A 21,300-nucleotide genomic window follows, 5' to 3' on the forward strand; every position below is an offset into this window, starting at 1 on the left:
TTACCACAGCACAAAGACAGATTGTGCAAGCATCATAGTTGAAAAGATCCATCCCTGCTGTTTCCTTTTGGATGAATACCCATTAGAACTGCCCATACCCTTCTGTATAATGGTTTACGGGTCCATTTCACTTTCAAAGTGAGATCAAAGCTGCTCATCTGACACTCTCTGTGGTTACTTATAACATTGCCATAATACCAGTAAACCTTAATTTCACCACTGAAACAGGAAACCATCTGATGCGTTAAAAGTCATTCTTTTAGTTGCTCCACTTGCTGCACAGTTAGCAGGAGATAGAATGACACAGATCATTTTACATTATCCTTTTTCATTTAGGCAAACATTTATGTGCTTAATACTTTACAAGTAGAGTATTAGCAATTGACTTTCTGGAAGGACAAAAGCTTCAGCCAGATTGTGACTAATAATGGTTAATAGTAGGAAAGCAGTTCTTATGAGAACCTTAGCTTAGGTTTTGACCTCTCAGCCCAAGAATTCCTGAAAAAAATTGATGCATTTTATTTGTGCATACCACATTTACATAATGTATGCTAGAAAGCCTAAAAGAAGACAAAACCAGTAAGGTAATTTCCATTTGGATATTTAGAGTAAACACATGGCCTGTGTCAGAGACAGCAGGCAGAGTAGACAGAAAAGTGGAAAATTCACAAGATACTAGTGATGGATTGAAGAGCCAAAAGACAAAATACAGTGGGGGAAAAAGGAAAGGGGAATGAGCTTCAATGCAGAAGACAGGAAGGAGACTCAGATGTATAAACCTGGCTGCAACAAGAAAGAAACCGTCAATCCAGAACAAAAGAGAAACATGATGATAAAATAAGTCTAGCAACAACGTCAATCAAGAAAATAAAATTATTCCATGAGCAGCAGGAGTAGGTTATATAAATGTTTTACTAAGACGTCAGCCCAAGAGACTAACTTTTTGGGCCAAATAAACAATGAAAACATTGGAGTGGATGAGAGTTGGAAGCACAGACGTGGATTGATACATTAGCTACCCTCCTTTGGCCTCATTAAAATCTTATCATTGTGACTTTGCTTAAACTTTCCAGGAGGAGAGGCAACAAGAAGATCTATAATGCATCTGTGGTTCTCTTTAACATAAAACGATAAAGTTATAACAAGTGCTCATTTCTGACCTCAGCCTTGCTTCCTTGTATTCTTTCCCATAACTTTCTTATGTGACTCAGTAGATTTGTTTCTCTGTAGTTTCCACAACTCAGAATTGATCCTTTGCTCTTAAAAGGAGCACCAGAACATTTCTCCATTCTCAGTGATTCTCTAATTCTTCAAGATCTTGTTGAACAGCCCCGTCAGAAACTTTACTACCACTTCTTCTAAACACTTTCTCCATGTCATCAGGACCAAGTTCCTTTCTACTTTTCTTCCTTTTCTTTGTTTTCTTCACTTTTGATACCATTCATTTCAATTATAAAATGGACCTATTAAGCCGGACAGAGCCGTACATTTTTTGGGCCCTCACTGGATGTAGGTAAAAATGGAACACTCCCGTTAGGGCGAAGCTACTGTTGAAACCCGTTAATTGGCTAAAGGTCATTACAACAAAAGAAAGCTCCAAGAAAGTGGCTGTATTCCTCTTCCCGCAATTTTGTCTCAAACTGCATTAATTGCTTGGTACGAAGTACCAAAATCCAAGCAGAAAAAGACGAGCTGCTGGATGACCTGCATTGTTATTGTTGTTAGTTTCACCCTGTCTGCACCATCATGGTCCAACTTTGAGTGGAAACGCTCACCTGAATTTCCTGGACCATTCTAAACCGGACCGGACCGGACAGTCGAAAAGAGGCTTCTGGTACCATTAATTGAATATTTTACTTGTTGCATACCCTTTAAAGCAATCTCTGCAATCAAACAATTCCTGTAACTTTCAATAAAACTCCTGCACCTGTCAACAGGTATGTCGGCCCCCTCCTGCTGCTCCAGCTGTCTCAGGTTTCTCTCCCTTGATAATCTTGGGTTTTTATTGTATCCCGCACAGATTACAGACATCCTTTTCTATTATTAAATTTGCTGTCTGTTAACATGGAGCTGATTCTGTCACGGTTTTTGGTTCTTTGCTTCTATGTTCTAGTTGTTTTATGTTCTGGCATGTTTTCAGTTCACTTCCTGTTTTATTTTGAAAGGTTCCTGTTGTGTATTTTGGTTTTGAGTTTTACCTTGGTCCCCATCTTTCCTGATTGTGTTCAACTGTGTCTCGTTTATCTGTGTGTATTTAAGTGTTGTCTTTCCCTTCCCCCTGTGCTGGTCCATAGTTTGTTACTATGCTCTTCCCCTGTTTTGAGTGCTTCGAGTTTTGGATTTCCTGCATTGCAGTGGATTTTGGTTTTTAGTAGGTATGGGAATAGAAGCCCCATGAAGCCTCATTGGGGTTCATGTAATTGTGCCAGAAAATTGAACCACCCATTCAGGTCTTCGAAACCACACAGAACAGTGGCATCGGGTGGCGGACATATACAGCGGGGAAAATAAGTATTGAACACGTCAACATTTCTCTCAAAAAACATATTTCTAATCGAGCTATTGACACGTAATTTTCACCAGATTTCGGCATCAACCCAAGTAATGCACACATAGAAAGAAATCCAAACATTTATGTCCATAAATGAAGTTATGTGTAATAAAGTGAAATGGCACAGGGAATAAGTATTGAACACGCTTACTGAAATTTATTTAATACTTGGTTCAAAAACCTTTGTTGGTGATTACAGCCTCAAGGCGCCTCCTGTATGGAGAAACCAGTCGAATACATTGCTCAGGTGTGATTTTGGCCCATTCATCCACACAAACTGCCTTCAAATCTTCAAGGTTCCGGGGGTTTCTTCTGTGAACCCAGATCTTCAGTTCTTTCCAAAGATTCTCAATTGGATTCAAGTCTGGTGATTGACTGGGCAATTCTAGCAGCTTTATTTTCTTTTTCTTCAACCAGTTGAGTGTTACCTTGGCTGTGTGCTTTGGATCGTTGTCTTGCTGAAAGATCCACCCTCTTTTCATCTTCAGCAGCCTGGCAGATGACAGCAGATTCTGATCAAGAATGTCTCGATACTTTTCTCCAGTCATTATTCCTTCAATGATATGAAGTCTACCAGTACCACATGCGGAAAAACAGCCCCACGCCATGATGCTCCCACCTCCAAACTTAACTGTTGGTATGGTGTTTTGGGGGTGATGTGCGGTGCCATTTTTCCTCCAAACATGTTGTGTCTTATGACATCCGAAGAGTTCAATTTTGGTCTCATCTGACCAGAGTATCTTTTCCCAGAATGTCATGGGTTTATCCAAATGATGTGTCGCAAACTACAAACGAGCTTCAACATGCTTCTTCTTCAAAAATGGAGTCTTGCGTGGTGTGCGTGCATGGAGGTCATGGCGGTTGAGTGTATTTGTGACAAAGTAGTTTTCTACTTGTCACCGGTCTGTCATAACTCATCACCTTTAGACACATAATGCATAATCACCAAATGTTTAAGACTTCTTTGATTTTTGTAATGTTTCTCACCTTCTCTTCCTGTTGCCCAAGGAACAAAATGATGGCCAAGGCCTTACTTCCCGTTTAATAGTTTGGCACAGGAAGTGGAAAGAATTTGGATTTCTTTGTATATACATTTTGTTGTAATGATTTCAGTTGTTTGTTTATTTATGTATGTCTTTATTTGCAGGACTTTAACTGTATTATTTACAAGACATTTCTATCTTTTGTTGTAATTATTTGAAATGTTTGTTTAAATGTGGCTTCCTTCCTGGGCGTGGCCAGTCAATTAACTGGAGCCCATAAAAGAGAAGGAGCTCTGTGTGATGGGGGAGCATGTGTGAGCTGTGCAGCCAGAGTGTGAGACCAGAGAATAAAACCTGTTCCTGAACTTAAGAGTCATCTGCCTCCTATGTACACCAGGCCACTCTTGTCACATCACATTGTGACATTTTGGTGTCAGAAGTGGGATTGAAGGCCTGTAGGACGCAGCACAAAGATGACAACCAGGCAAAAGAAACCTCCAAATGAGAGCCGCCCAGAAGTTTCCCCGGATGTTGGTGACCAGCCAGGTGCAGCAGGTGGCCAATCTGAAGATGCCGGCAGTGTGGCTGAACTTCATAGTCTCCTTCGTGGCCTGCTTAAGCAAGCAGAGCGAGATGCCCAGGCTGAGCAGAAGATCAGGCGTCAGGAGGACCGGTGGAGAAGAATCCAGCACCAGTTTGTTCAACTTCAGCAGGAGGTTCAGAAGGACCGTCAGGAGCGGACAGAGGTACAGGCTGGCTCCACATCCCCCATTCTTCAAGCAGCGGAGAATGATTCACCGTCTCAAGACAGGTCAGCGGGACATCGGCACTCCAGTTTTGAGAGGTATCCAGGTTGGAAAAGCCCCACAATGCAGCCCCACAATGATGGTGAGGACATTGAACATTATTTAATCACCTTTGAAAGAATCGCTCAGGCCTGCCGGTGGCCTCAAGATGAGTGGGCCTTACACCTTGCTCCATTCTTGACTGGTAAAGCATGCTCAGCATATGTTGCAATGGATGCTGATGACACAATGGACTATACTTGTGTCAAGTATGCTCTGTTACAGAAGTTTGAGATCAATTCAGAGACATATCGGATGAGATTTTGTTCCAGTGCCCTGGGTGTAGGAGAAACTCCGAGAGAGCTACAGGTTCATCTAAAGGACCTGTATGTGAAATGGATGAGTCCTAGTAGAAAGATGAAGGAGCAAATCGGAGACACCATCATCATGGAGCATTTTCTGAAGGTGGTGAACCCAGAACTGCGTATGTGGATAAAGGAGCGGAACCCGAAGACATCGAAGGAAGCAGCGGACCTGGCTGAATCCTTCCTGGCTGCTCGTCGTCAGTTGAAAAAGACTCGCCAAACTCCCCCTCACCCACACACTTCTTGGGGTAAGCCTGCGGGTCAGAAAGACTTCACAACCAGACTTATGAAACCTATGTCTATTCCACCGAGAATCTATAAATGGGAAGCAAAAGACAAGGCTAAATTAGCATGTCATGTTTGTGGTCAGTTGGGTCACTTTAAAAATGAATGTCCAACTTTACATGCTAAAAACTATATGTGTTGTGCTTCAATGTTACCTGTAAGTAAATTAGAGAACCATGTTGCAAACACTGGGTTGTGGGAGGGAGACGTGATGCTGTAGTATCGCGAGACCCAGCGAGACGAGTGTGGTGAGTCGACTTGGCGGCGCGTAAGCATTTGAACAAACATTTTCGATCTTGTTTCATTCTTCCGCCATATTAAAATATTTCCAGCAAACTAACATAACCTGTTAAGAGTATTAAGCTTCTGTCAGCCTGGAGGACCTGGAGAAATTCATTGACGAGTGTTACTATACCTGTGTCATGGTGAAACCCAAAACCGCCACCACCACCCCCTCCTCCAAGCGTGGACGGCCTGAGGACTCTCCCGGGGCTGCGTCCTCTCCAGGCAGCGGCGTGAGCGATATCCTACATTCGATTGGTAAAAAGCTCTCCAGCTTTGATTGCCACCTCAATTTGCTGGAGATCCTCCATAGAGAATTTCAAGGTCTGCAGGAGTCTTTGGAGTTCAGCCAGCAGCAGGTGCGGGAGCTCGCAGCGGAGAACCAGGCCCTCAGAGAGACCGTCAAGATTCTGGGCAATGACACCGCCCGTTTCTCCGAGGAGAACCGATCCATAAAGGAAACCCTCCTGGATCTTCAGTCGAGGAGCATGAGGGACAATCTAGTGATCTCTGGGATTCCAGAGGAGGCAGGAGAAGACCCGGACACCACGGTGAAGTCCTTCATGGAGGTCCACCTGAAGCTCCCCAAGGAGGAGGTGCAGAAGATCTCTTTCCACAGGGTTCACCGCCTCGGAGGAAGAAGGTCCAACCACAAGCGCCCGCGTCCTATTGTGGCTAAATTCGAACATTTCAAACAAAAGGAGCTGGTGAAGGGCCGAGGCCGGGAGCTGAAAGGAACGCACTTCAGCGTGAATGACCAGTTCCCGGCAGAAATCCTCCGTAGAAGGAAGATCCTGTTCCCGCTGAGGAGGAAGCATCTTGCTGCTGGTTCGAGAGCGATTGTGGCCGTTGACAAACTATACGTGGATGGCCGGCTGTTCCGGGACCCGGAGATCACCCCCTGGCTGTGCTGAAGGCTTTCAGATCCGCGCTGAGAACATCTGCGCTGCCCAGAAGAAACCCGCTAAACCAACTTCAATGAATGGAAAACCGGATCATCAATAATCCACACCTCGATCTCAGGAAAACAGTCTTTTTTCTTCACCTCAGTCCCACTCATGTTTCTGTTGTTGTTTTGTTGTTGTTTTCGTTTTCCCTTCTATCTCTTTTTTACTTTCCTTTCCTCCCCCCCCCCCTCTCCCCCCTCCTCATATGTAAATCACCTGGAAGCAACTCATCCTCGGTAAGTATTTATTTATGCACGGAACGGGCGCGCGCGCACACATGGGTGTGCACATGCGATCCCACATACACACGCCGACATACTGCAAACACCTCACACAGGCTCTCATAGGACGCACGCGACACGCAGCTCACATAGCCAGAAAACGTACACGCGCACACATGCACAGCGCTTCTTTGTGCAGCGGGTTTGCAATGCGGGCACGCGCACACGGACTGGCACACACGCATTACTTAGCTTTACACCTTTTCAGTCAGAGCAGTTATGAACAGTCTTAACATCGTTAGCTGGAATGTGCGTGGACTTGGCTCTGGGCCAAAGAGATTGAAAGTGTTAAATCACCTGTGTGGTCTAAAAGCAGATATAGCTCTACTACAGGAGACCCATTTATCGAATTCTTTGAATCACCTCATGTGCTGCTTACAATTTCCAGTTATATACTCTGCCAGTTACAACTCCAAACAACGAGGAGTTGCTGTTTTAATTAATAAAAATCTTAATTTTACTCATAAGGATACAGTTACTGACCCAGAAGGCAGATTTGTAATCATTAATATATCCATTCAGAATAAGGACTTTTGTATGGCGAGTGTTTACGGCCCTAATGTTGACGACTCTTCCTTCTTTCCCAGATTCTTCACCTCACTCTCAGTTCACTCTGACTCCACAATCATTATCGGCCTGGAGGTTTAATACGTCTCTGTTAAAGGACCAGGAATTTCTTGAATTCTTTAAAAAAGAGTGAGCAACCTTATTAGACTTCAACAATACTCCAGACATCTCACCATGCCTTCTCTGGGAAACAGCAAAGGCAGTCATGAGAGGGAAAATCATTTCTTATTCAACGCACAAAAAACGCAAAGAGAAAGCAGATTTATTAGAACTAGAAAATAAAATCAAAACCCTGGAGACTGCTTATGCTGCTTCTGCACAGGAACACATTCTGGGAGATCTGAAAAATTTAAAGCTGCAGTTAAATGACATCATTAATAAACAAACACAATTTCAAATACAAAGGCTACGACTTGAAAGATTTGAAAACTCTAATAAATCTGGCAAATTTCTGGCTAATCAGCTTAAAATTAATAGAGAAAAATCATCAATCACCTCTATTATGGTCCAAACAGGAAATGTCACTCACGACCCGGTCAAAATTAATAACGTATTTGAAAACTTTTAAAAAAATTTGTACACATCACAGATCAATCCGTCAGAGCGAAGTATTGACTCATTTCTTAATAATGTAAACCTACCCAGGTTAAATGAGGATCAAATCACAAACTTAGACTCTCCGCTCTCGTTGTCTGAACTTCATGAAGCTCTGTTACTAATGCCTAATGGTAAAGCACCAGGGCCTGACGGCTTTCCTGCTGAGTTTTATAAAGAATTCTGGGAACAACTGGCACCAACATTTTATAAAACGGTCACATCTATCAATGAGAGCCAATCAATGCCACCTAACATGAACTCAGCCAACATAATTTTTCTTCTAAAACCAGACAAAGATCCCACTAGTCCTTCAAGCTATCGCCCTATTTCTTTAATCAATGCAGATGTAAAAATTATCTGTCAAGCACTAGCACAGAGAATAGAAAAAATCACTCCTCACATAATTCACTTCGACCAAACTGGATTCATCAAAGGCAGACACTCGGATGATAATGTCCGTAGACTAGTTAATATAATAGACTTTGCCACCATTGAAAACCAGGAAATAAATGTACTATCGCTGGATGCTGAAAAAGCCTTTGACAGAGTAAATTGGAAGTTCCTTATTGCTGCCCTCCATAAGTTTGGTTTTGGAGAAGCATTCATCAATTGGATCAAAATATTATATCACAACCCCAATGCATCAGTTAGAACTAATAAACAGACTTCAAACAGGTTTTTTCTTGGAAGAGGAACCAGACAGGGTTGCCCACTCTCTCCTTCTCTTTTTGCTATATTCATTGAGCCTCTAGCTGCAGCAATAAGACAGAATGAGAGCATTATAGGAATAAAAACCAAACACAGCCATCATAAAATTAGTCTCTATGTAGATGACATGAGACTGTTTTTAAGGAATTTACATTCTGTAAATGAAACAGCAATGATCATTAATGAATTCTCCTCCATTTCAGACTATTCCATTAATTGGAATAAGTCTGTTTATTACCACTCAACAGGAATATGGAACAAAGACTCACAATTCCAGTTAAAACAGGAAATATCAAATATCTGTGTATCTACTTTTCCCCCAAACTATCAGAACTGGTGCAGCTAAACCACACCCCATTACTGAAAAGCATATAGGACGATCTAACACGCTGGACCAACCTGCCTCTGTCCCTTATGGGCAAGGTAGCCACGGTTAAAATGAAAATCTTACCCAAAGTTAATTATCTCTTCTCAATGATTCCCACACAACCGCCATTAAAATGGTTCAAAACATTACTCATCCATATCAAGAACAATAAACCTGCAAGAATTAGTCTAAAAACTTTAAAATCTGCAAAAAGCTGTGGAGGATTAGAATTACCTAATTTCCACAAATACTTTCTTGCAAATAGATTATAATACATTTTAAAATGGTTAAAAAATAATCCAGAAACCAACTCATGGTTAGACTTGGAACAGGCGTTATGTGGAGAGATCAACCTGTCAGAGCTACCATTTATTAGCCAAACAGTTAAAAAAACAGGATTGTTTAAAAACTATTGATATAAACACCACTTTAACAGCCTGGTGAGAATTTCTCAAAATATCAAAATCATCAATTCAACCGTGCAAAATGACACCCATCTGGAACAACCCGGACATCCTTATAAACAAAAAAATGATGCACTTCCCAGCTTGGCAAGCAGGGGGCATAAAACAACTAGAGCACATAATTATTGATAGAAGATTCATAACTCCCCAGGAACTTCAAGACAAACATAGAATAGATAACTTCTTGGAATATCAGCAACTTAAATCAAGTATTACTAAAAAGTATAAATATAAAGACAACGATTTAAAGCTACCAGATGTAGTTACCACTCTGATTAATTTTTCAATGAATAGAACTCTCCCCAAAATATACAAACTTTTATGTAATTTAGATAACAATATTTCCCTTCCAACAAACAAAATGGGATGCAGATTTGAGCATCAGCACAGATGAAAGCTTCTGGTCAGAACTCTGTCTAAACACCTTTAAACTAACAAAAAGTCCAAATTTGCAGCTAATCCATCTCAAAACTCTTCACAGAATTTACTACACTGGACAGAGGATGTTCAAGATGGGTCTCAGTAACTCAGACATTTGCGAGCACTGTGACAGTAATCTACCCGACAGCTACATGCACCCACTGTGGTTCTGCACACCTGTCCAGGCTCTCTGGCAGCAGGTATGTGCCGATTTATCAGTCTGGCTTAAGGTTTCAATCACGGCCTCACCGTCACTTTGTGTGCTTGGTGACATGAGTGCCATCGATATAGAAGAAGGATTAGCATCTATAATTTTCATAACTCTTTGTATTGCTAAAAAAACTTTTAATAAATTGGAAAAACAAGAAAAATATAAACACAAGTCAACACAGAAATCTGCTGTTTGATCATATCAGCTTGGAAAAAATGTCAGCACAAAGTTCAAGTAACTTTGAAAGAATTCGGTCTCTCTGGTCTCCCGTGGCTGACTCCATGACTTAGGGGGTGGGGGCCTGGTCGTCGCTGCTCCTTGCCCTTCTGCCGTGGTTTGGGGTGGGGGTCGGTGCCTCCGGTGCCTGGCGGGGGCGGTGGGGGCTCCGTTGGTCGGGGGGTCGGGTCCGGTGCCTGGGTGGGGCGGGCTGGGGCGCGGCGTGGTCCTCCGGGCCTTACCCGGTGGTATTGGGTGGTGATCTCCCTATTCTTGCTGAACTGATAGCTAAGCAATCACAGGAAGTTCTGAACTGTGAAAAAGGTTTTCTGGCTGTTACCAGATCTAGAAGTAAGAAAGAACAGGATATGTCGTCAAGTGTTTGGAGAGAGTTGCCATTTGCTCATGAAGATGCATAAGGGTTCGAGACTTGTTCTAAGTCTAAGGAACGAAAAACTCGATCACAGCGGAGACAGGACAAGGTTAGGGGTACCAAACTCACTAATGCACTTCCTGGTCCAGCAGAAAATGACACTTTTACTCTTCCAAGTAATGTCTCAAAGATGCAGAAAGAAGACCCTTTACTTAAGCATTTGTTTGCTGCGTCCGTCCCTGACTCAACTCAAGGATCTGGCCCTCGACAGGAGGTATTTGTTGTTAAAGGTGATCTGCTCTATCGACGTAGTCGAATCGGAGACCAGTTGGTTGTTCCGCAGAGTTTGAGGCCTACAATCCTTACACTAAGTCATTCGATTCCCTGGGCAGGACACTTGGGTCAAATGAAAACGTTCTCACGCATGGTTCCACGTTTTTACTGGCCAAATCAGTATGCAGATACAGTGAAGATGTGTCAGTCTTGTACTGAATGTCAGTTGACAGCACCTGTTGGAAAGGGGGAAAGAGCTCCACTTGTTCCTATGCCCATCATAGATGTACCTTTTTCTCGCATTTCTATGGACATTGTAGGCCCACTAGAACAAAGTAGTTCAGGTCATAAATACATCCTAGTAGTGTGTGACTATGCCACAAGGTACCCAGAAGCTTTCCCTTTGAAAAGGATTAAAGCCTGCCAAATAGTCAACTGCCTCATCCAGCTGTTTTCCAGAGTTGGAATTCCTCGTGAGATCATAACAGATCAGGGCACCAACTTCACTTCAAATCTGTTAAAGGATGTCTACAGGCTGCTCAGAATTCGAGGAGTGAAGACCAGTCCTTACCATCCCCAGACGGACGGCCTTGTGGAGCGGTTCAATAAGACTTTGAAGTCTATGTTGAGAAAGTTTGTCAATGACACTGGCTCGGACTGGGATCAATGGCTCCCATTTTTGATGTTTGCCTACAGAGAGGTTCCTCAGGCATCCACAGGTTTTTCGCCCTTCCAACTGATGTATGGACACCCGGTGCGGGGCCCCTTGGATGTTCTGAAGGAAACCTGGGAGGGTCCTGCCCCACAGCGGAAGTGTGGTGAGCTGTCTTGTGTTCTGAAAATGAGAGACAAACTTGACAACTTTCAAGCATTAGCAACTGCCCATATGACCCAAGTTCAGCAGAAGCAGAAACATCACTTTGACAAAGCTTCCAGGAGGAGAGTTTTCCAGGAAGGCCAAAAGGTTCTGTTGCTGTTGCCGACATCTGAAAGCAGCCTTCTGGCAAAGTGGCAAGGTCCCTACAAGGTAACAAGGAAAACGGGCCCTGTAACCTATGAACTCTTCCTTCCAGAACGTGGGAAACAACATCAAGTGTTTCACGTGAACCTGCTAAAAAAAGTGGGTTGAAGAGGAACATTTTACAGCTTTGTGGGCACGTGCTGTGCAAGATGAAGAGGTTGAGGAGCAGTACCTCCCGGCATCAAATGAGATTCTGTTTCCTGACTTAAGTCATCTTCCAGCAGAGAAACGCCAGCAGCTTGAAACGTGCATTCCAAGAGGGGTTTTCAGTTCAAAACCAGGCTGTACGCATCTGATTGAACATCGGATTCACCTTAAAACAACTGCTCAAAAGCCGGTGAGAGACACTTCCTGTCGCATCCCTGCTCGTCTGGTTCCCCAGCTAAAGGACGATGTACAAGAGATGCTCGCAAATGGCATTATTGAACCCTCTCGCAGTGAGTGGTGCAGTCCTGTGGTCCTGGTACCCAAGAAGGATGATCCAAACCTCAGGTTTTGTGTTAACTTCTCAAAGTTGAACGCTGTTTCTGCTTTTGACTCCTCTCCTATGCCTAGGGTGGATGAACTGATTGAGCGCCTGGGAAATGCCACCTTTCTCACAACCTTGGACCTTTGTAAAGGGTACTGGCAAGTACCACTAACAGAAGACTCAAAAGATCTGACCACATTCAGAGTTCCTACTGGTCTCTTCAGGTTCAGAGTAATGCCATTTGGTCTACACGGAGCGCCTGCAACATTCCAGAGGTTGGTGGATGAAGTGTTGAGAGGAGCAGAGGACTATGCAGCGGGCTACATTGATGACATTGTTGTCTTCAGCCGGTCTTGGGATGTACACGTCCAGCACTTATCAGACATATTCCAACGGATTCAGAATGCAGGGCTGGTAATAAATGCAAGAAAATGTCAATTAGCAAAAACTCAGGTTGAGTACTTGGGCTATGTAATAGGAGGGGGTAAGATTCGCCCTCAAGTGGGTAAAGTAGATGCGGTTTTAGCTGCGCTTCTACCCAACACAAAGAGAAGGCTTAGATCATTTTTGGGATTAGTGGGTTGGTACCGCCGACTTATTCCAGACTTTTCATCCAGATCAGCCATTCTCACTGACATGACTCGCAAATCCAGCCCAGTGAAAGTCAAATGGAACCCTGAGTCTGAAAAAGCATTCAATGACTTAAAGACCTGTCTATGTCAAGAACCCGTTTTGCAATGTCCAGATTTCACTCTTCCATTTACAGTTCAGACAGATGCATCTGGAGTAGGATTGGGTGCGGTGTTACTGCAAGGGCCAGAGGGGCGTCGATTTCCGGTGCAGTATATCAGCAGGAAGCTATTTCCGAGAGAGATGAGGTATTCAACCATTGAGAAAGAAGCATTAGCCATTAAATGGGCTCTTGACTCTTTAAAATATTACCTTATCGGTAAACAGTTTATTCTTGAGACTGACCATCGTGCTTTGCAGTGGATTCATAGGATGAAAGACACTAACGCTAGAATCACCAGATGGCATTTATCTCTCCAGCCATTTTGTCTTCACGTCAAGTACAAGTCGGGACACCAGAATGTAGTGGCAGACTTTTTGTCCCGTGACTCTGACGAGTAACGGCTTTTAAGGGGGGGGGGGGGGGGGTCATTAGTCCTTCAATGATATGAAGTCTACCAGTACCACATGCTGAAAAACAGCCCCACGCCATGATGGTCCCACCTCAAAACTTGACTGTTGGTATGGTGTTTTGGGGGTGATGTGCGGTGCCATTTTTCCTCCAAACATGTTGTGTCTAATGACATCCGAAAAGTTCAATTTTGGTCTCATCTGACCAGAGTATCTTCTCCCAGAATGTCATGGGTTTATCCAAATGTTTTGTCGCAAACTCCAAACGAGCTTCAACATGCTTCTTCAAAAATGGAGTCTTGCGTGGTGTGCGTGCATGGGCGGTTGAGTGCATTACTTATTGTTTTCTTTGAAACAACGGTACCTGCTGATTCCAGGTCTTTCTGAAGCTCTCCACGAGTGGTCCTGGGCTGTTGGAGAACCCTTCTGATGATTGTTCTGACTCCTCTGTCTGAACTCTTGCGAGGAGCACCTGGCCGTGGCAGGTTTATGGTAATGCCGTGTTCTTTCCACTTCCGGATGATGGCCCCAATGGTACTCACTGGAACTTTCAGAAGTTTAACCAATGCCTTCAGTGTGTTTTGCAACAATAAGGTTGCGTAGGTCTTTGGACAGTTCTTTGCTTTTACCCATCATGCAATGCTTCTTGTCTAACACCTTGCTGGTGAGAAACCTTTTTAAAAGGCATCAATCAGGACTATACCAGCTGATATTACATTGCACTAATAGGGGGCAGGTTAACCTTCTGAATACTGACAAACTCCAGCTGCTTTCTTGGCTTGCCAGACGGTTATTCCCTGTGCCATTTCACTTTATTACACATAACTTCATTTATGGAGATAAATGTTTGGATTTCTTTCTATGTGTGCATTACTTGGGTTGATGCCGACATCTGGTGAAAATTTCGTATCAATAGCTCGATTAGAAATATGTTTTTTGAGAGAAATGTTGACGTGTTCAATACTTATTTTCCCCGCTGTATCAACATATGTTTCAACAAAGCTTGTTGTTAATGATGATTAAAAAAAAACATATAAAACAACACATGTGATGTTTTCTGTGAGAAGTGCTTGACACATCAAAATACGCATCACATGAAGAAAAAGATAAACGCAAAAAATAAATGTATATGGCTGGGATTGAACCTAGGACCTCTAGATGTAATTACCACTGACTATTCCACTGAGCTATCTGTAATGACAAAGCAGTGATATAGCATTGTACATTCATTGCATTGTTGTTTTTTTCAATATAAAATGTTCTTAGTGTATTGTTTTATTAGGAAAAACCGAGTTAAAATGATCCTGAGCTACAGAACGTTTTTTACTAGGAGCCATGGTAAAGTGCAATGAACTAACGCTGATTCCAATACAGGGGAAACACTGGAACTGGTCGGAAAACGTTCAGGATTCATTTCGCATTTCTAGAGAATAGCGCGCCCAACTGTTCAAAACAAAAGTGACATCTGAAGCGTTCGACCAAACAAAGCATTTGGCACGTCATACGTCATCAACCACGTGATCTGCGCTAGTTGACACACGCCCCGAAACATTGTGCCAAAACACTCTGCTTCATGAAGGTGAACCGCACGCCGAAGCGCCGTGTCAAACGGGCCATCCCTAGTTTTTAGTTTATTTAAGTTATAAAAGATGCTGTTACACCTGGAACCTCCTGCCTCCTCTCTGCTTTTGGGTGCTCCCTCACAACCCTCCCGCCGTAACAGATTCTTAACAAAAAGTTCAATTTTTGTTATCTGTCCATAGAACATTCTGCCAGTAGCTTTGTGGCTTGGCAACATGTACAGCCCATTCCAAATTATTATGCTATTGCTATTTTTCTATGTTTTTTCCAAATACTTAATGCAAATGTCAGTCATAATACATTTTAACTCAAGTATATCTTCTTCTTCTTCTTTCTCTTTCGGCTTTTCCCATCAGGGGTCGCCACAGCGAATCATCCTTTTCCACCTCACTCTATCATGGACATCTTCTACCCTAACATTAGCCAACTTCATGTCCTCTGTTAAGACATCCATGTATCTCCTCTTTGGCCGTCCTCTTGCCCTCCTGCCAGGCAGCTCCATCTCCAACATCCTTCTACCAATATATCCACTATCCCTCCTCTGAACATGTCCAAACCATCTCAGTCTGGCTTCTCTGACTTTGTCGCTGACACAGGCAACATGAGCCGTCCCTCTGATGTACTCGTTCCTTATCCTGTCTAACCTGGTCACTCCTAAGGAGAACCTCAACATCTTCATCTCCGCTACCTCCATCTCAGCCTCTTGTCTCTGTCTCACTGCTACCGTCTCTAACCCATAGAGCAGAGCTGGTCTCACCACTGTCTTGTACACCTTTCCTTTGAGTCTTGCTGGCACTCTTCTGTCACACAACACTCCTGACACTTTCCTCCAACCGCTCCAACCTGCCTGCACTCGCCTCTTCACCTCTTTTCCACAATCCCCATCACACTGAACTGTTGACCCCAAGTACTTAAACTCCTGCACCTTCTTCACCTCAGTCCCCTGTAACCTAACGCTTCTACCTTGATCCCTCTCGTTCAGACACATGTATTCTGTCTTACTACGACTGACCTTCATACCTCTTCTTTCCAGAGCAAACCTCCACCTCTCTAGCTGTTCCTCCACCTGCTCTCTACTCTCACTGCAAATTACAATGTCATCCGCAAACATCATTGTCCAGGGAGATTCCTGTCTTACCTCGTCTGTCAGCCTGTCCATCAGCATAGCAAACAAAAAAGGACTCAAAGCTGATCCTTGGTGTAGTCCCACCTCCACCTTGAACTCCTCTGTCTGACCTACAGCACATCTCACCACCGTCATACTTCTCTCATACATGTCCTGAACTACTCTGACATACTTTTCTGCCACTCCAGACGACCTCATACAGTAACTCAAGTATATATTAATGGTTATTAAACAAACCTCCTGTTGAAAACACTTAGTTTCAAAAAATAAAAACTTTAAATGCACTGTCCACATTATTCTTCACAGCTGACTTCTACAACACTTCATAGATTTTAAAGAACCGGAAATTTGCATTTGTTGAACTTGCTGGGTCATATTTACTGAAATCAAAAGTTATGACATTCTAAATAACATGCTAAATGTCACAAGAACAGGGGGACAGCTGGATCGAAATGGAGCAGGTTTATTATCTCAGCTAAAAGTCCACAAAGCTAAATCAGGGTCAGGCTTGGGTAAGAGACATAAGACATAAGATCATAAGATCATAAGATCATATGATCTATAGATCATAGGAGGAGAGACAGGGAAGTCAAAATCCAGGTGAGGGTGAGGGCAGGCGGCAGACAGTCAGAAGACAGAAGGTCCAAATACAACGCTCGGTAAGGAAGGCAGAGTGGCAGAAGCAATACTTCGTACGGAGCCTCACTGAGTGCAGAGCTTAAGTATGCTGTGGTTGATGAATGAATGAGAGTCAGGGATGAGGAATCCAGGAAACTGGGGTTGCTGGAAGTTGTACTGTGGCTAGAATTCTGGAGCCGGCTCCCACCAGTGACCAGAGGGGGATTCCTGGTTTAGACGCTCCACTTGTCCATTGGACTGAGAGTGGTCTTCTGAGGTGAGACTCACGTTGATGCCCAAACCTTTGAACATTTCACGTCACACTCGTGAGGTAAAGTGGGAACCACAGTCTGACTCAATGTCCTCCAGGAGACCATAGTGCTGGAACAGCCATTTTTTTAGAGCTGTGGGCAGCTTAGGCATAGGGATCAACCGGCATGAATATGTGGGGGACTCTTTGCTGTGATAGAGAAGTGTTAAAGATGTCAGTGTACACCTCTGCCAGCTGTGTTGCGCATTCCTTTAGGAGCCAGTAACTAATAGTTATATTCATATTACTAAAATATTCAACATTATGTTTTTCAAAATGTTTTTTTTCTGATCATGACTATGATTAAAAAATTACTCCATAATAACAAAAATTCACCTCAAATCATGTTTCCTGTTGGTCTTCTCCAGGTTTGCACACACTGTAGCTGCTATTTTGGCCCATTAATCCAGGCTGATCTTCTCAAGATCTGTGATTTTTTGGGGCTGTTGCTGGAAAACACAGACTTTCTACTCACTTTTCAGATTATCTGTTGGACTTAGAGGCAGATACGGGCTAGACCACTTAATAACCATAAAATCCTTTCAGTGTAGCTACTCCTTTGTTGCTGGGGCAGTATATTTGGAATGGGTTTTGAACTTTTCAATGGTAAAAAAGTATACACATGAAATAAGAAGCTGTCAAAAGCAGCAGTCTGACTCTATAAGACCTGTATCTTTTACTCAGATAACCATTTCAAACAGGTGCCATTAATAGAAGTAATGGATGAAATATAGAAAAGCTTCTAAAGGAAGACTTGTTTGAAATAAATACAAATTTATGAACAATTATACAAAAACGTTCCTTAAAAACTCATACAATGTAATTTTATTGATTTTCTTTTAATTCTGTAACTCACAGCTGAATGGTATCTGAGCCCTCACATCTTTTTAAGTGGGAAAATTTGCAGCATTGGAGACTGATGAATTTATCTGTGTTCATTCAGTTCACCTGGAATCAATTTTTACGTCAAATATCCTAATTTCAGTTGTAAAGCAAGAGTATAAAGGTATCTATGCTATTAAAAAAAATTCTTTATAATCAGTTTAGTGAGCACAACTTTATTTAAGCAAGACATAGACATGAAAAATATTAATCTGAAACATGCAGTGTTTTTAATCAAATGTCACATCCAATCAGGAGACACATGCAAATATAATGAGGCTGTTTTTTTTAACATCTTTCGTAGAAATGCTGACACAGAGACACAAAAACCAATCGAAAAAATTGAGTTCACGTGGTGCAGCATCTTCAACAAAGATACCAGAAAACAGAGAACTTTGACTTTTGGATAAAGTTCGTTTGAGCTTATTGGCAAGCTGGTTCCATCTGTGTGCAGCATAGTAGCCAAGAGCAGCTTCACTCCTTTGCAGCTGGAACAGAAGTTACCGAACACGTCGCTAAAGCTAGAGGAGCATGGGCAAAAATTAAAAGAGGCAGAAGCGGGGCTTGGTGAACAGGACTCCAGGTCCGCGTTGGCAAATGAAGCGTTTCAACACATGCTGAAGGAACAACAGACACTGCAAGAAAAACTCAATGACATGGAGTCAAGATCCAGGAGAACCAACATGAGAATTTATGGGGTGCTGGAAGAATCGGTGGGGGGGGGGGGGGGGGGGGGGGGGGGGGGGGGGGGGGTCAGTAATTCAGTTTGTGGAAAAGCTGATAATAAGTGAAGGACTGATTCAGGAGGGAACGGATTTGCAAATCTAGCGAGCTCATCGCTCTCTTGCCCCTAAGCCAGGCCCCGGAGGGCCACCAAGATCCATGATCATCGGTTTCCTGCAGTACAAGGTGAAAAAAACGTTTCCTGAGAACGCATGGAAGAAGAAATCCAGCTGGGAGACAAGTTCTAATTGTTCGACCAGGACTATACATCAGAGGTGGTCCAGAAATGCAAGGAGTACAGAGAAGTTAAACCTGCACTGAAAAAAAAGGAGAAAATCAGGAGAACTGGGCGCAGAAAGATAACAGCGCAGAGGAGGTTGAGAATGATCTGCGCCAGAGAGGGCGGCTGGACCAACCAGAGGTGGACCACACCGCAGAAGAAAATCCTCCATTTCAACTCCAGCAGACATCACCATGGCAACGCGTCCCACAGCGTCGCCAGAGAGATGCAGCAATACATGCGCGGGGGCACTTGCAGGAATTTCAGCGCAAGCCTAAAACATGAAGATAACGAATTAAAAAATATACAGACAGTGTAAAGCATTTACCACTTCCTGTCATGCGTTGTGCTGACTCTTTCTAAACGCTATGAACAATTAGAATCAGAATCAGAAACGTTTATTGTCATTGTAAGTGGGGATACAATAGTCAAAGCCGCATCTTCAAGTAGCAATACCTGTTTTATTAGGAACTTGTCCTGGGTAAAATTGGTGGTACCTAATGGGAAGCACCACTGATTCTGGATGGGGGCGCATTTCTCTCTCAGAGAGGCTCTCCCCAAAACCTGACGAGGGGTTTAAGACAAGGGACTTAAAAGACCCACCCTTGGGAGTTGATTTTATTTGTTTTTTATTCTTCACTTTTTCTTTTGATGTTCCTTAGTGTGATCCAATCACACTTGTTATTGTTTTTTGTTCAGAGTTTAATGTATTGTGCAATTATGATGATTTGCAACCATCCAATAAGAATCTTTCTCCATGTATGGCCAAATGTTAAAATAATGTCCCTTAATGTTAATGTTATGTTAATGGCTTAGGGAATCCTGTTAAAAGAGCAAGAGTTATGAATAAGTTGAAAAGAGACAACGTTCATGTTATTTTACTACAGGAAACAAATCTAAATGCCAAAGAGCACGAGAAACTTAAAAAATTTGGTTTTAGGAGTTTTTACTATAGCTCGATCACACAAATACATGAAAGGCTAAGTTTATTTTAATATTGTCAGAAGTAAGAGCCCTGTCTTCTGCTCTGGTCACCGGCTGGAACTGTCTCTAGAGTCCTAACCACACTACAGTTCCCAGCAACCCTAGCGCACACATCCTGGATGCTGCACACCTGACTCATTAATTCATCAATCACTGCATACCTGAGCACTGTACTGAGTGAAGCTCAGTGCGAAGCATTGCTTGTGCCACTCTGCCTTCATTACTGAGTGTTAGATTTTGATGTAATCTTCTGGTTCCTGACCCTGTAGGTGACTCAGTTTGCCTGATGTCTGTCCTGGCTCTCACCTGGATCCTGACTTCCCTGTCTCTCCTCCTATGATCTTATGTCTGTTATCGACCCAAGCCTTCCTGACCCTGATTTAGCTTTGGACTTGTAGCTGAGCCAATAAACCTGCTGCATTTGGATCAAGGCGTCTTCCTGTTCTTGTTACAATTGTAATGTGAAAACAACCAAATGCATCACAGCAGACAACAAAGATGATTGCAGCAAAAAAAACAAAAAAAAAAAACATCATCATCAATGTATGGAAAAACTTTGAATTTAGCAAAGACATGTGACCAAACAGTGTGGTAGAATGTTCTAATGATGTTCCATTAGTATTATTTTGATACGAAAAACACAATGAGCTGAACTTTATGAAACAAATCTGAATGTATTTGAAATTTATTCTAATTTGTTTGTTTGTTTGTTTGTTTGTTTGTAGGCGTTTTTAAATTAGACTGCATTATCTTGCAGAAAATACTGTACAAGAAATCGGGAAAACTGTTCAGTACCTAGGTATTTATCTCAGAGTCTCACTGCTTGAATTTTTGGCTGAAGATATCCAGGATCGATTTTAGGTCAGTGAATCAGATCTTTCAAAATGAAGCATTATGAAAGGTAAATCTTATCTTCAATTAGAAATATTATATTGATCGTTAAAATGATTATCGTTATACCCCTATTAAAATTTATAAATCCAACATTTTTTGGCTTAAGTACAAATTTTGAGTTTAATGTGGAAAACCTATTTGGTTATCAACATTTTTAATTGTTTTACAATTTATTACTGATTTATTATTTATTACTAAAAATGAATTGTTATTTCAAATACCATTATTGTCCTCCATAATTATCCTGCTGCATGATAAAGGAGCTGCATTATGGTTTGGTTGCGATCTTCTTAAAATTGGTAGAAAATGTGTTTCTGGCCTATTAACAGACGGGCAAGCTGTTGAGGTTGTACCCTGCCTTCATTCAATAGTAGCTTTGATGAATCCTGCAACCTCATGACCCTGAAAGGGATTCAGCTCTGTGTCACAAGGAGCTGGTATGTTTGAGAGATCCTTTTCCCTACATTAGCCTTACTGTCAACTCTTTGATAAAAGTAAACATTTAATCTTATAAGTATAAGATCACAGAAACCTTGTAGCAAATTTCGGCTTGCTAATCTTTTTACTAATGAAAGGTTTATATCTTCAAGTCTCTTG

This window comes from Oryzias latipes, chromosome 19, assembly GCF_053564925.1.
Source record: "Oryzias latipes strain Hd-rR chromosome 19, Olatipes_Hd-rR_3.1".
NCBI classification, from domain to species: Eukaryota; Metazoa; Chordata; class Actinopteri; order Beloniformes; family Adrianichthyidae; genus Oryzias; species Oryzias latipes.